General features: G+C 43.4%; 1 long non-coding RNA gene across 1 annotated transcript in view; it reads left to right on the forward strand.

Annotated features, from left to right (window-relative positions):
* The window catches only part of LOC132507039 (uncharacterized), a 32,151-nt gene extending 23,633 nt beyond the window's left edge, over positions 1–8,518 (forward strand). The window contains exon 3 of the long non-coding RNA XR_009536021.1: positions 7,649–8,518. This is a non-coding gene — a long non-coding RNA (uncharacterized LOC132507039). The remainder of the gene's footprint in view (positions 1–7,648) is intronic.
* Positions 8,519–10,424: the final 1,906 nt, after the last annotated feature.

Genomic DNA, 10,424 nt, shown 5'->3' on the forward strand with positions numbered 1-10,424 from the left:
AAAATAATGGTAGGATAAATGGAAAAAAGTCTGTTCTCATGGAGGTAAAATGTTATCAGAGACAATTATTAAAATCTAAGGAGCAGAAAGACAACAGGAAAATCTCCAAACACTTGGAAATTAAGTAGCACACTTCTAAACAATTCATGAGTCAAAGAGGAAATCTCAAAGGAAATTTAAAATATACATAGAACTTAGATGAAAATTAAGATATAACATCAAAATATGTGATGTGCAGCTAAAGCAGAACTGGGAGCGAAATGTATAACACTAAATGCTTACTACTTTAGAAAAGAAGAAACGTCTCAAACAAAAAATCTATGTTCTTACTTCAAGAAGATAGGAAAAGAAGAACAAAATTAGACCCAAAGTAAACAGAAGGAAATATTAAAGGTTGGAACAAAAATCATTGAAATTAAAAGGAAAACAATAGAGAAAAATCAATGAAACAAAAAGTTGGTTCTTTAAAGACATGAATAAAATTCATAAACATCTGGCAAGACTGACAAAGATAAAAAGAAGACACCAGATCAATACAAGAAATAAGACAAGGGTCACGGGCTGCCCTGGTGGCGCAGTGGTTGAGAGTCCGCCTGCTGATGCAGGGGACATGGGTTTGTGCCCTGGTCCGGGAAGATCCCACATGCCGCGGAGCGGCTGGGCCCGTGAGCCATGGCCGCTTAGCCTGCGTGTCCGGAGCCTGTGCTGCGCAACGCGAGAGGCCACAACAGTGAGAGGCCCACGTACCGCAAAAAAAAAAAAAAAAAAAAAAAAAAAAAAAAAAAAAGACAAGGGTCACTACAGAAACTGCAGCCATTAAAAAGGTATTAAGCAAATAAATTGAACAAATTTATGTTCATAAATTTGACAACTTAAAAGAAGTGTATGAATTCCTCAAATACCACAAACCGCCAAAGCTCAACCAAGATAAAAATAATCGGAATAGCCCTATAACCATTAAAGAAATTGAGTTTGTAATTTTCAAAGCTTCTGAAAGAGAAATCTTCAGTTCTACACTGGAGAATTCTTCCAAACATTTAAAGAAGTAGCATAAAATTTACATCATCTTTTCCAGAAAACAGAAGAGAGAGTACTTTCCAACTCATTTTATGAAGTTGTATTACCCTGTTATACCAAAACCAGACAAAGACAGTACAAGAAAAGAAAACCAGGAGACTTTAAGTTTCTGGTCTGGCACGTGTAGAGCTTAGAAGTCGCCACTGCATCCTAACAAAATAACACTGCATCCTGGCAGATATAGAGGTGAATAAACTGGAATACCAACAACTCTTCTTATATTCACCAGAGAAGTGAGGTCACAGGGCAAATTTCTGCTCCAAAAATTGGAGAAACAAACAGGAGGATACAGAAAGTCACAACTTAACAGAGCAGAAACCTCTGTGCAAACAAGTGCAGGGGTAGGAAAACTGGAACTGTAATTGACAAATATTTGGATGCTCAGTGTGGACAAGTCTGTGAATTAAACTCTCCACCAGTTTAATTCACAGTCATGGGGGTCCCTACATTTTTTTCTGAGGTTTATCTCCAGGGGATCCACCAGTGAATAATGAAGAAAAATCCCCTTGTGCTTCCAGCAGGGGGATAGAAAAAGGAACCATTTTGAAATATGCCAGAGAATTCTGTTCTGAACAAGCCAGCCCTCAAGCAAAACTATTTACTAGAGACTAAACTATGGGGTTTTATCAGAGCCTAATTGACCCAGGTGGAGAGAAATACTCAGCTCCAGCTTGCTTTAGCCTTCCAGGTGGAGGAAGGAAAATACCAACTTCAGCCCCCTTTAGCCATTCGGTCCCACCAAAGTTGGGGGGAGAGGAACAGATGCATTGGTGAAGTTCACAGACCAGGGGCAAGGACTCACCAAAGCACTGAGACCTGAACATAGGACTAAAGAATGCTTCCCCTCCCCCCACGTCTTTCCACTACATTGTAAATGCCTCTTTAAGGCAGTTCCTTCTACCTAGTACATCATGTCTGGCTTTCAAGAAAAATTACAAGGTATACTAAAAAGCAAAAAGCACAGTTTGAAGAAACTGAACAAGCCTCAGAACCCGAGTCAGATACGGCAGGAATGTTTAAATTATCAGACCAGGAATTTTTTAAAAACTATAATTAATATGCTAAGGGCTTTAGTAGAAAAAGTAAACAACATGTAAGAACAGATGGATCATACATGTGGGGAGATGGAAATTCTAAGAAAGAGTCAAAAAGAAATGCTGGAGATCAAAAACACTGTAACATGAAGAATGCCTTTGATGGGCTCATTAATAGGCTGGACATGGCTGAGGAGAGAATCTCTGAACCTGAGAATATCTCAATAGAAATTTCTAAAACTGAAAAGCAAAGAAAAATGAAGACTGGAAAAAGTGGAACAGAATATCCAAGAACTGTGGTACAACTAGGAAAGGTATAACATATATGTAATGGAAATACCAGAAGGAGAAGAAAGGGAGAAAGAAACAGAAACAATATTTGAAGTAACAATGACTAGGAATTTCTCCAAATTAATGTCAGACACCAAACCACAGATCCAGGAAGCTCAGAGAACATCAAGCAGGGTAAATGCCAAAACAAACAAACAAATAAACAAAACCAAAAAACTACACCCAGGAATATCATATTAAAACTCCAGAAAATCAAAGACAAAGAAAAAAATCTTGAAAGAAGCAAGGGCGGGGTGACACTTTATTTATAGAGAAGCAAAGATAAGAATTATATCCAGCTTCTCCTCAGAGAACATGCAAGGAAAAAGAGGATGGAGTGAAGTATTTTAAAGTGTTGAGAGAAAACCCCCCCACCAATCTAGAATCATATACTCTGGGGATTACACTTCAAAACTGAGGGAGAAATAAAAACTTTCTCAGATAAACAAAAATTGAGGGAATTTGTTACCAGTAGACCTGCCTTTCAAGAAATGTCAAAAGTTCTTCAGGAGAGAAGAAAAATTATATCGATCAGAAACTCAGATCTATATGAAGAAAGGAAGACCACTGGAGAAGGAATAAGTGAAGGTAAAATAAAAACTTAATTTTTCTTATTCTTAATTGGTCTATGGAACAGATATAGTTTGTTCAAAATACTAGTAAGAATGTATTAGATTATATATCTAAGGATATATAACTAATACCCACACACGTACACTTAAGTATGCTTATATATAAGCAAATTGAATGATGGCGATGATATAAGGAACGGGAGGGAAGAACTAGGATTTTTTTTGTTCTTTTATTATTATATGTTATTTTCGTTGTTATTATAAGGTACCTGCAACTCCTTGTGAAGTGGTATAGTGTTTGAAAATAGAGAACTTGAAGTAGTTGTAAATGTATATTGCAAACTTAAGAGCAACCACTAAGAAGAGTTATTTTTTAAAAACTATAATTGATATGCTAAGAAAGGAGAAAGTGAAATCATATAAAATGTTCAATTAAAGCCACAAAAGGCAGAAAAATTGTGGAAGACAAAAACAGAAACAAAGAACAAGGACAACAAATAGAAAACAGTAACATATATGGTATATACAGATATTAATTTAATTATATCAATAATCTCCTTAAACGTCAATGGTCTAAATATCCAAGTTAAAAGACAGAGATTGTCAGAATGGATTGGAAAAAAAAAAGGACCAAACTGTATGTTGTCTGCAAGAAACCCACTTGAAATATAAAGATTACATATGGATTAAAAGTAAAGGGATGGAGAAAGATATACCATGCTAACATCAATCAAAGGAAGGGAAGAATACCTATGTTAATTTCAGACAGAGTAGACTTCAGAGCAGGGAAACTTATCAGGGATAAAGATGGGCATCACATAATGATAAAAGGGTCAATATTTCAAGAAGATATAACCATTTTTAATGTGTATATGCTTAATAACAGAGCATCAAAATATAAGAGGCAAAAACAGAACTGTAAGGAGAAAAAGAAGAATCCAATACTATAGTTGGAGACTTTTTTTTTTTTTTGGCTGCATTGGGTCTTCGTTGCTGTGCGCAGGCTTTCTCTAGTTGTGACAAGCGGGGGCTACTCTTGGTTGTGGTGCGCGGGCTTCTCATTGTGATGGCTTCTCTTGTTGTGGAGCACGGGCATTAGGCGTGCGGGCTTCAGTAGTTGCAGCTTGTGGGCTCCAGAGCACAGGCTCAGTAGTTGTGGTGCACGGGCTTAGTTGCTCCGCAGCATGTGGGATCTTCCCGGACCAGGGCTAGAACCCGTGTCCCCTGCGTTGGCAGGCAGGTTCTTAACCACTGCACCACCAGGGAAGCCCTAGTTGAAGACTTTAACACCTCTCTATCAGAAATAGATCCAGCAGGCAGAAAATCAGTAAGGGCATAGTTGAAGTCAACAACACCTTCAGTCAATTGGATATAATTGACATTTATAGACTAGTTCATCCAATAACAGCAGAATACACATTCTTCTCAAGCTCACATGGAACATTCACCAAGATAGACCATATTCTGGGCCATAAAACACACTTTAACAAATTTAAAAGAAATGGAAATCATATAATGTCAGCTTTCAGATCACAGTGGAATTAAACTAGAAATTAACAACAGACAGATAGCTGGAAAATCCCCAAACACTTGGAGGTTAAACAGTACACTTGTAAATAACACATAGGTCAAGTAAGAAATCTTAAGAGAAATTTTAAAATATATTTTAAGTAAATGAAAATGCAATTTATCAAAATTTGTGGGATGCAGTGACAGCAGTGCTTAGAGGGAAATTTATAACATTGAATACGTGTATTAGAAAAGAAATATCTAAAATCAATAATTTTAGCTTTCACATTAGAAAACTAGAAGAAGAAGAGCAAATCAACATAGGAGAAAACCCAGATGACCTTGTGTATGGCTATGACTTTTTAGATACAATACCAAAGGCACCATCCATGAAGTAATAATTGATAAACTTGACTTCGGTAAAATTAAAAACTTCTGCTCGATGGAAGGCAATGGCAAGAGAATGAGCAGAAAATATTTGAAAAAGACACATTTGATAAAGGACTGTTATCTGAAATATGCAAAGAACTCTTAACACTCAACAATAAGAAAACAATCTAATTTAAAAATTGGCAAAAGATCTGAACAGACCTCGCCAAAGAAGATATACAGATGACAAAAAATGTATGCAACTATGCTCCACATCATATGTCATCACAGAAATGCAAATTAAAACAATGAGATACCACTACATGCCTATTGAAATGGCCAAAATCCAAAGCACTGACAATGTACACAAAATAACTTGCATACAGATGTTTATAGCTGCTTTATTCATGACTGCCAAAACTTGGAAACAACCAAGATATCCTTCAGCAGGTAAATGAATAAATAATATTCCAGACAATGGAATATTTTCGGTGTGAAAAAGAACTATTTTTCTCTGTGTTTACTGATGAATCCCAAGTGCCTAGAACTATGCCTGGCACACAGTTCCTGCTTGATAAATATTTTTTGATTGCATGAAATACACTTCACTCTTTAGCCCTGCCAGCCAAGGAGATCATGTCATACTAGGATTGCCCAGCAGATGGCGGCCAATGAACGCTAGAGACAGCTAGCGTCTCTAGCTGGGAGCCTACACTCTGAACTCAAGGTTCCTCCCAATTAAGTTCAAGATAATGACCCAGCAGACAAAATCAAGTCCAACTTACTCCTAACACAGACTTGTGTTCATGAGAAAGACGCTGTATGTAGGAGGTGAGCTGCTGAGCTCAGAAAGCCTTTATCTATTATCGGAGGTTGTTTACCCACAATTCAGGGATAAAAAAATGAAAACAGCTGTTGAGAAGAACGGAGGTCAGAGTCCTCCCACGGTGGGAAAAAGCAGGGAAGAAAGCCTGCGGTCATGGATCTGCATCAGTCCTCCAGAGGATGGAAAAGTGACACTTGACCACTATACCATCAAAGGACAGAAAAGTGACACTTGACCACTATACCACCAAACAACAGAAATAACACTAAAAACTAACACTTCTTCCTCTGAACATGCCAGAAGACACTCTGTTACAAGAACCTTGAGTCTCCCGCTGCAATATTGTCCTCTGGGCCCCTGCCAAGCTGCGCTCTTCCTGGGTGCTTCTGTTACCCATGCAATCAGGGAATTGAGTTGCAGTGGTAACAAACCCTTCAAAAGCCAAGTTCAAGGTGACCCTGCCTTGGATCAAATTCGGCTGTTAGAGTGTGTCAGGTTAGGAGGAGGCTCCAAGGCAGATACTGCTTGCGAATCTGAGTCTGCTGACCCAGAACTACCCAAGCCAGCTGGTCAACCTGCTCACTACTACGCTGACAAGAGCCAGCATCTATCGGGTGCTTCCTGTGTGCCAGGCGTGTGCTGAGTGCATCGCCTGCATTCTCTCAGTGATCCTCAGAGCAACTCTCCCAAGTCCACGCTGTTCTCTTCCCCACCTCACAGAGGACACAAGAGACATGTTACTTTGCCCCAGGACCCAGCAAGTTGCTCTCAAGCTCACTCTCAACCCCTGGGAGGGAGGAATCTGTTGAGATGCACCACGGACCCTGACGTACCTCAGAGAACATTTAATCCAGCCCCTTCTCTTCAGATGGAGAAAGTGAGGACCAGAGTGGGGAAGGAACTGGTCCAGGTTCACTCAGGGAACCCACAAGCCTGCACAAGCACCACTAAGAACTATCCTGTACCTTACCATTCTTGGCTAGGTCATCCTCATCCCTGAGTCACAGGATTTTATTGACTGTCCCCCAGACGCCCAATGTGCTTCAGTCCTGCTGGTACTAAACACTTCTGTGTAAGATCATGTCACAACAACAATACTCTCGTTTTAGGAGTTTCATCAAGTGGTAGACTCTCCAGCCAGCAGCACTCTCAGAACGTAAACTCTGGCTTCTGTAGCTGGTGTCCTTGGCCAAGCCACTCACCTCATCTGGTTTGTTCACCGGTAAAAGGGGGATAGCAGTGTTCATGGAAGGGTGTTATATTCTAGGCCAGTGTTGTCCAACGCAAGTATAATGTGAGCCACAAGTGCAAGCCAGTAGTCACGTTAAACAAAGGTAAAGAAAACAGGAGAGCCAAAGCACTTGACATGCACACATCACTATTAATCTTCATAATTTGTTTCATTTAACCCAAGATATACAAAATATTATCAATATCTAATATGCAATTTATTTTGCAATGTACATACTTGTATACAGTGGATTACAAGGAGATACTTCATGTTTGATTTCATACCAAGACTTCAAAAATCTGGTGTGTGTTTTGTGCTTATGGCCCATCTCCACTTGGACTAACCATGTTTTAGATGCTCACCAGCCGCACATGGCAAGTGGCTGCCGTGTTGGACAGCAGTGCTCTCGGCCTTGAGGGATGTTCTGAGCACACGGCTCCATGTTTTCAGAGTCTGTATTCATACCTTGTCTGCTGCAGAGCATCTTCACCTGCAGAGGATGTGCTGGGCCCTGACAGGTCTGGGGGGGTCTGTCTTTAGGCTCAGCAGTGGGAGGTGATAAATCCCCAGCCCCTCCCTGCTCAGGTCACTGGGTACCTTTGAAAACCTTCCTTTCCCAGATCCATTTCCTTCAGTGTCACAAGCAGCGCTTCTGTGTTCTCTGCAAAAATCCTTGTCTATTTTGTCCTTGGTTTGGCAGGAGTGTTCATAATGACTGCACAACAGACTGAGCTCCAATGAGGATGAAGCGTGGAGAGGAGAGTGAAGCGACAGGACAGTTGGAGGAACTGTGTCCTCTCCGCCTGGTGGGACCCTGGGGCCCAGGACTCCGGTCACCTGGACGCTGTCCCTGCTCTCAGGCTCAGAACTTCACCTGGCCACACCCAGTTCAACTCCGTGGCCTGCCCTGGAACCCCCTCGATACCAGGACGCTCCACCTCTGTGTCCAGGACTCACATTTGCTGATTCCCCGGTGCCAGGGCAGTGATTGTGCAAGGGCTGTGCTCAGAGAAACACAGAGTGGCTCAAGCCCGGCTTCACCCTCAGGCGGCTGGGAGGGGGGATGGGAGCCCTCATCTGCCTGGGTCTCCCAGACAGCAGCAGTCACTGGGGTTCAGGGAGAGGGCCGGGGCGGGATGGCCAATGAAGACAAGGACGGGCTCATGAGCCGGGCTGAGACAGAGTGGGAAATGTTGGTGGGGCAGCTTAGACACAGGGGCCTGAGCTCTCCAGAGGCTCTGAGGGTAGTAGGGACCCACCTACTCTCCCTTCACCCCCAGCTCCCAGATAGTTCCTTACTTTCTTCTGGAAGGCAGTGGTTGAGGGCCAGGGCTCTGCCTTCACTTGGCCTGGGTTCAAACTCTGACTGTGCCACCTGCTGTGTGATTTCAGCAAGTTACCCAACCTCTCTTAGCATCAACATCCTCATCTGTAAGGGCGATAATAGCTCCTTCCTAAATTGGGCCGAGGAATGAATGCGGGGTGTAAGAGAGGTGCTTTTCACTACCTGGCCCCTTGTAACATTCACATTATACCAGGAGTGTGTATTATGGCTTCTCTTCTTTTTGAGCATGCAGTACTTTTTGAATAAAAAATAAAACTAATTAAAATATCCTCCCCTCTCCCCACCAATTACAAAGGCATGCATGGTCATTGTAGAAAATTTCCAAATTTTGAAGGAAGGCATGAAAATACTGTGTCGTTTCATTGCCGGATGTTTGAAGACCTGCGGTCCCTATACCTGGAGAGATGATTTGCTCCTAAATTCATCTTCTATGTGTCACCATTTAAGCATCGGTTAGGATTTAGTTGGGGCAAAAGGAAAACACCAAAGGGGCTACTAGCGTATATGAATGAACTTACATGCACCCAATAATCAAAGCATCACACACACACCCACCAGCAAACACAAACAACCGAAGGGTTACACTGCACCCCGACATACCAACAGCTGAAGGGTTGCCTCCCAGACCCCCCCAGCCATATTCCACACCCACAAACACACATATCCCAACCACCAAAGCTCTTACGCACGTGTAACCAACAGGCAACATGCTTCACACATACACCAAGAGTTTTTACCCACCCCCATCCAACCAAAGGGCTTCACACGCACACACCCCCCTCAATAATCAAAGAGCTTCACACACCCTTTCAATGATCAAAGCACCTCATTTACACACACCAATAACCAAAGAGCTTCACACACATACACACTCCAACAACCAAAAGGTTCACACACCCGCTCACACCTGCCCCACGACCAAGCACTTTACACACACAGCCCCTGAAAGAGTTTTACTCTCCCACCCAAGGTGCTTCGTGCACACCCCCCAGCAGCAAAATGCTTTACTGCTACGCGCAACAGCCAAAGCTCTCCATAGAGACACCTGCGCAAAAGAAAACCCCGAAGCACTTCGATTTGTCTGCCGCAGCAGCGGGTACTTGAACACCAAGCCGTTCAACTGCGACTTTCTTTTCAGATTAATGAGCAGAGAAAGATTGGAGGAGGGAGGGGGGGAGAATGGCGGGAGAGAGCAATTACACCCAAATCTTTTCTCTGTTGATTAGGTATTCCTTCCCCAGCCTGCTTTGGCTCCAGCTAAATCTTTTTCTAATGAGATGTGGCTTATCCAGATCAGGGCGCTGAGAAAAAAGTTGCAATTAACTTTAGGAAGAAAAGGAGTGAGTGGTAGAGAGAAGGAAGGGGGGAGGGGCGGGAGACGGTGAGTGGCGGCAGGGAAAGGGGCGGGGCTGGCAGGCCAGGAAGGGCCGGGGGACCCGGCTCTCCCGCGGGGCGAAGTGGCGCAGGGCCCAACCTCGTTTGGACCATCGGCTCCTTCGAGTCCAGAGTCTAGGGACAGTCACCTGTGACCCCCTATGCCTGCTGGGTCGGCCTCTCTGCCGCTCCAGGCTCAAGCCCAGCGTTGGGAGTGCTGGGTCTCCTCGGGTCAGGGGCCTTCCTGACTCAGCACACCTGACACCTGGCACGGATGCTAGGGGAGAAGGGCCCTCTCCGCTGCATCTCTTTCACACCTGAGCTCTACCTTCTGCAGGCTGACTCCTGCAAAGACACGGGGCCTCGGCCACATGCCAGGAACCTCCGTGACCCCCAGGTGTCCAGTCGGCACGAACTCTTTTCTCCAGACTGCTGGGTCCAGCTCTCCCCTGGCAGCCAGAAGAATCAGTCCTGGACTGGTCTGGGATCAAGCTGGGGTCTCTCAAGCTGGGGTCTCCCAAACTCGCCTCACTGTTCCCACCTGGGAGGGGGTCCCAAGCTGTTTTCGTGTGAGCCACTGAGAAGGGTGGAGAGCGTACGGGACTGAAAGGGACATTTCATGTGGAAATGGTGAAAATGCCTCAAGCTCCTAGAAGCAACACAGATTTACCTTCATTTGCTTCTCTGTCGATAGCATCAAGCTTGACCAAGCTACAACCGCGGAACAGGAACTTCCTCTCCCTGGCTCTCAGTTTCT

The sequence above is a fragment of the Lagenorhynchus albirostris genome, chromosome 16 (assembly GCF_949774975.1).
Source record: "Lagenorhynchus albirostris chromosome 16, mLagAlb1.1, whole genome shotgun sequence".
Classification (NCBI taxonomy): domain Eukaryota; kingdom Metazoa; phylum Chordata; class Mammalia; order Artiodactyla; family Delphinidae; genus Lagenorhynchus; species Lagenorhynchus albirostris.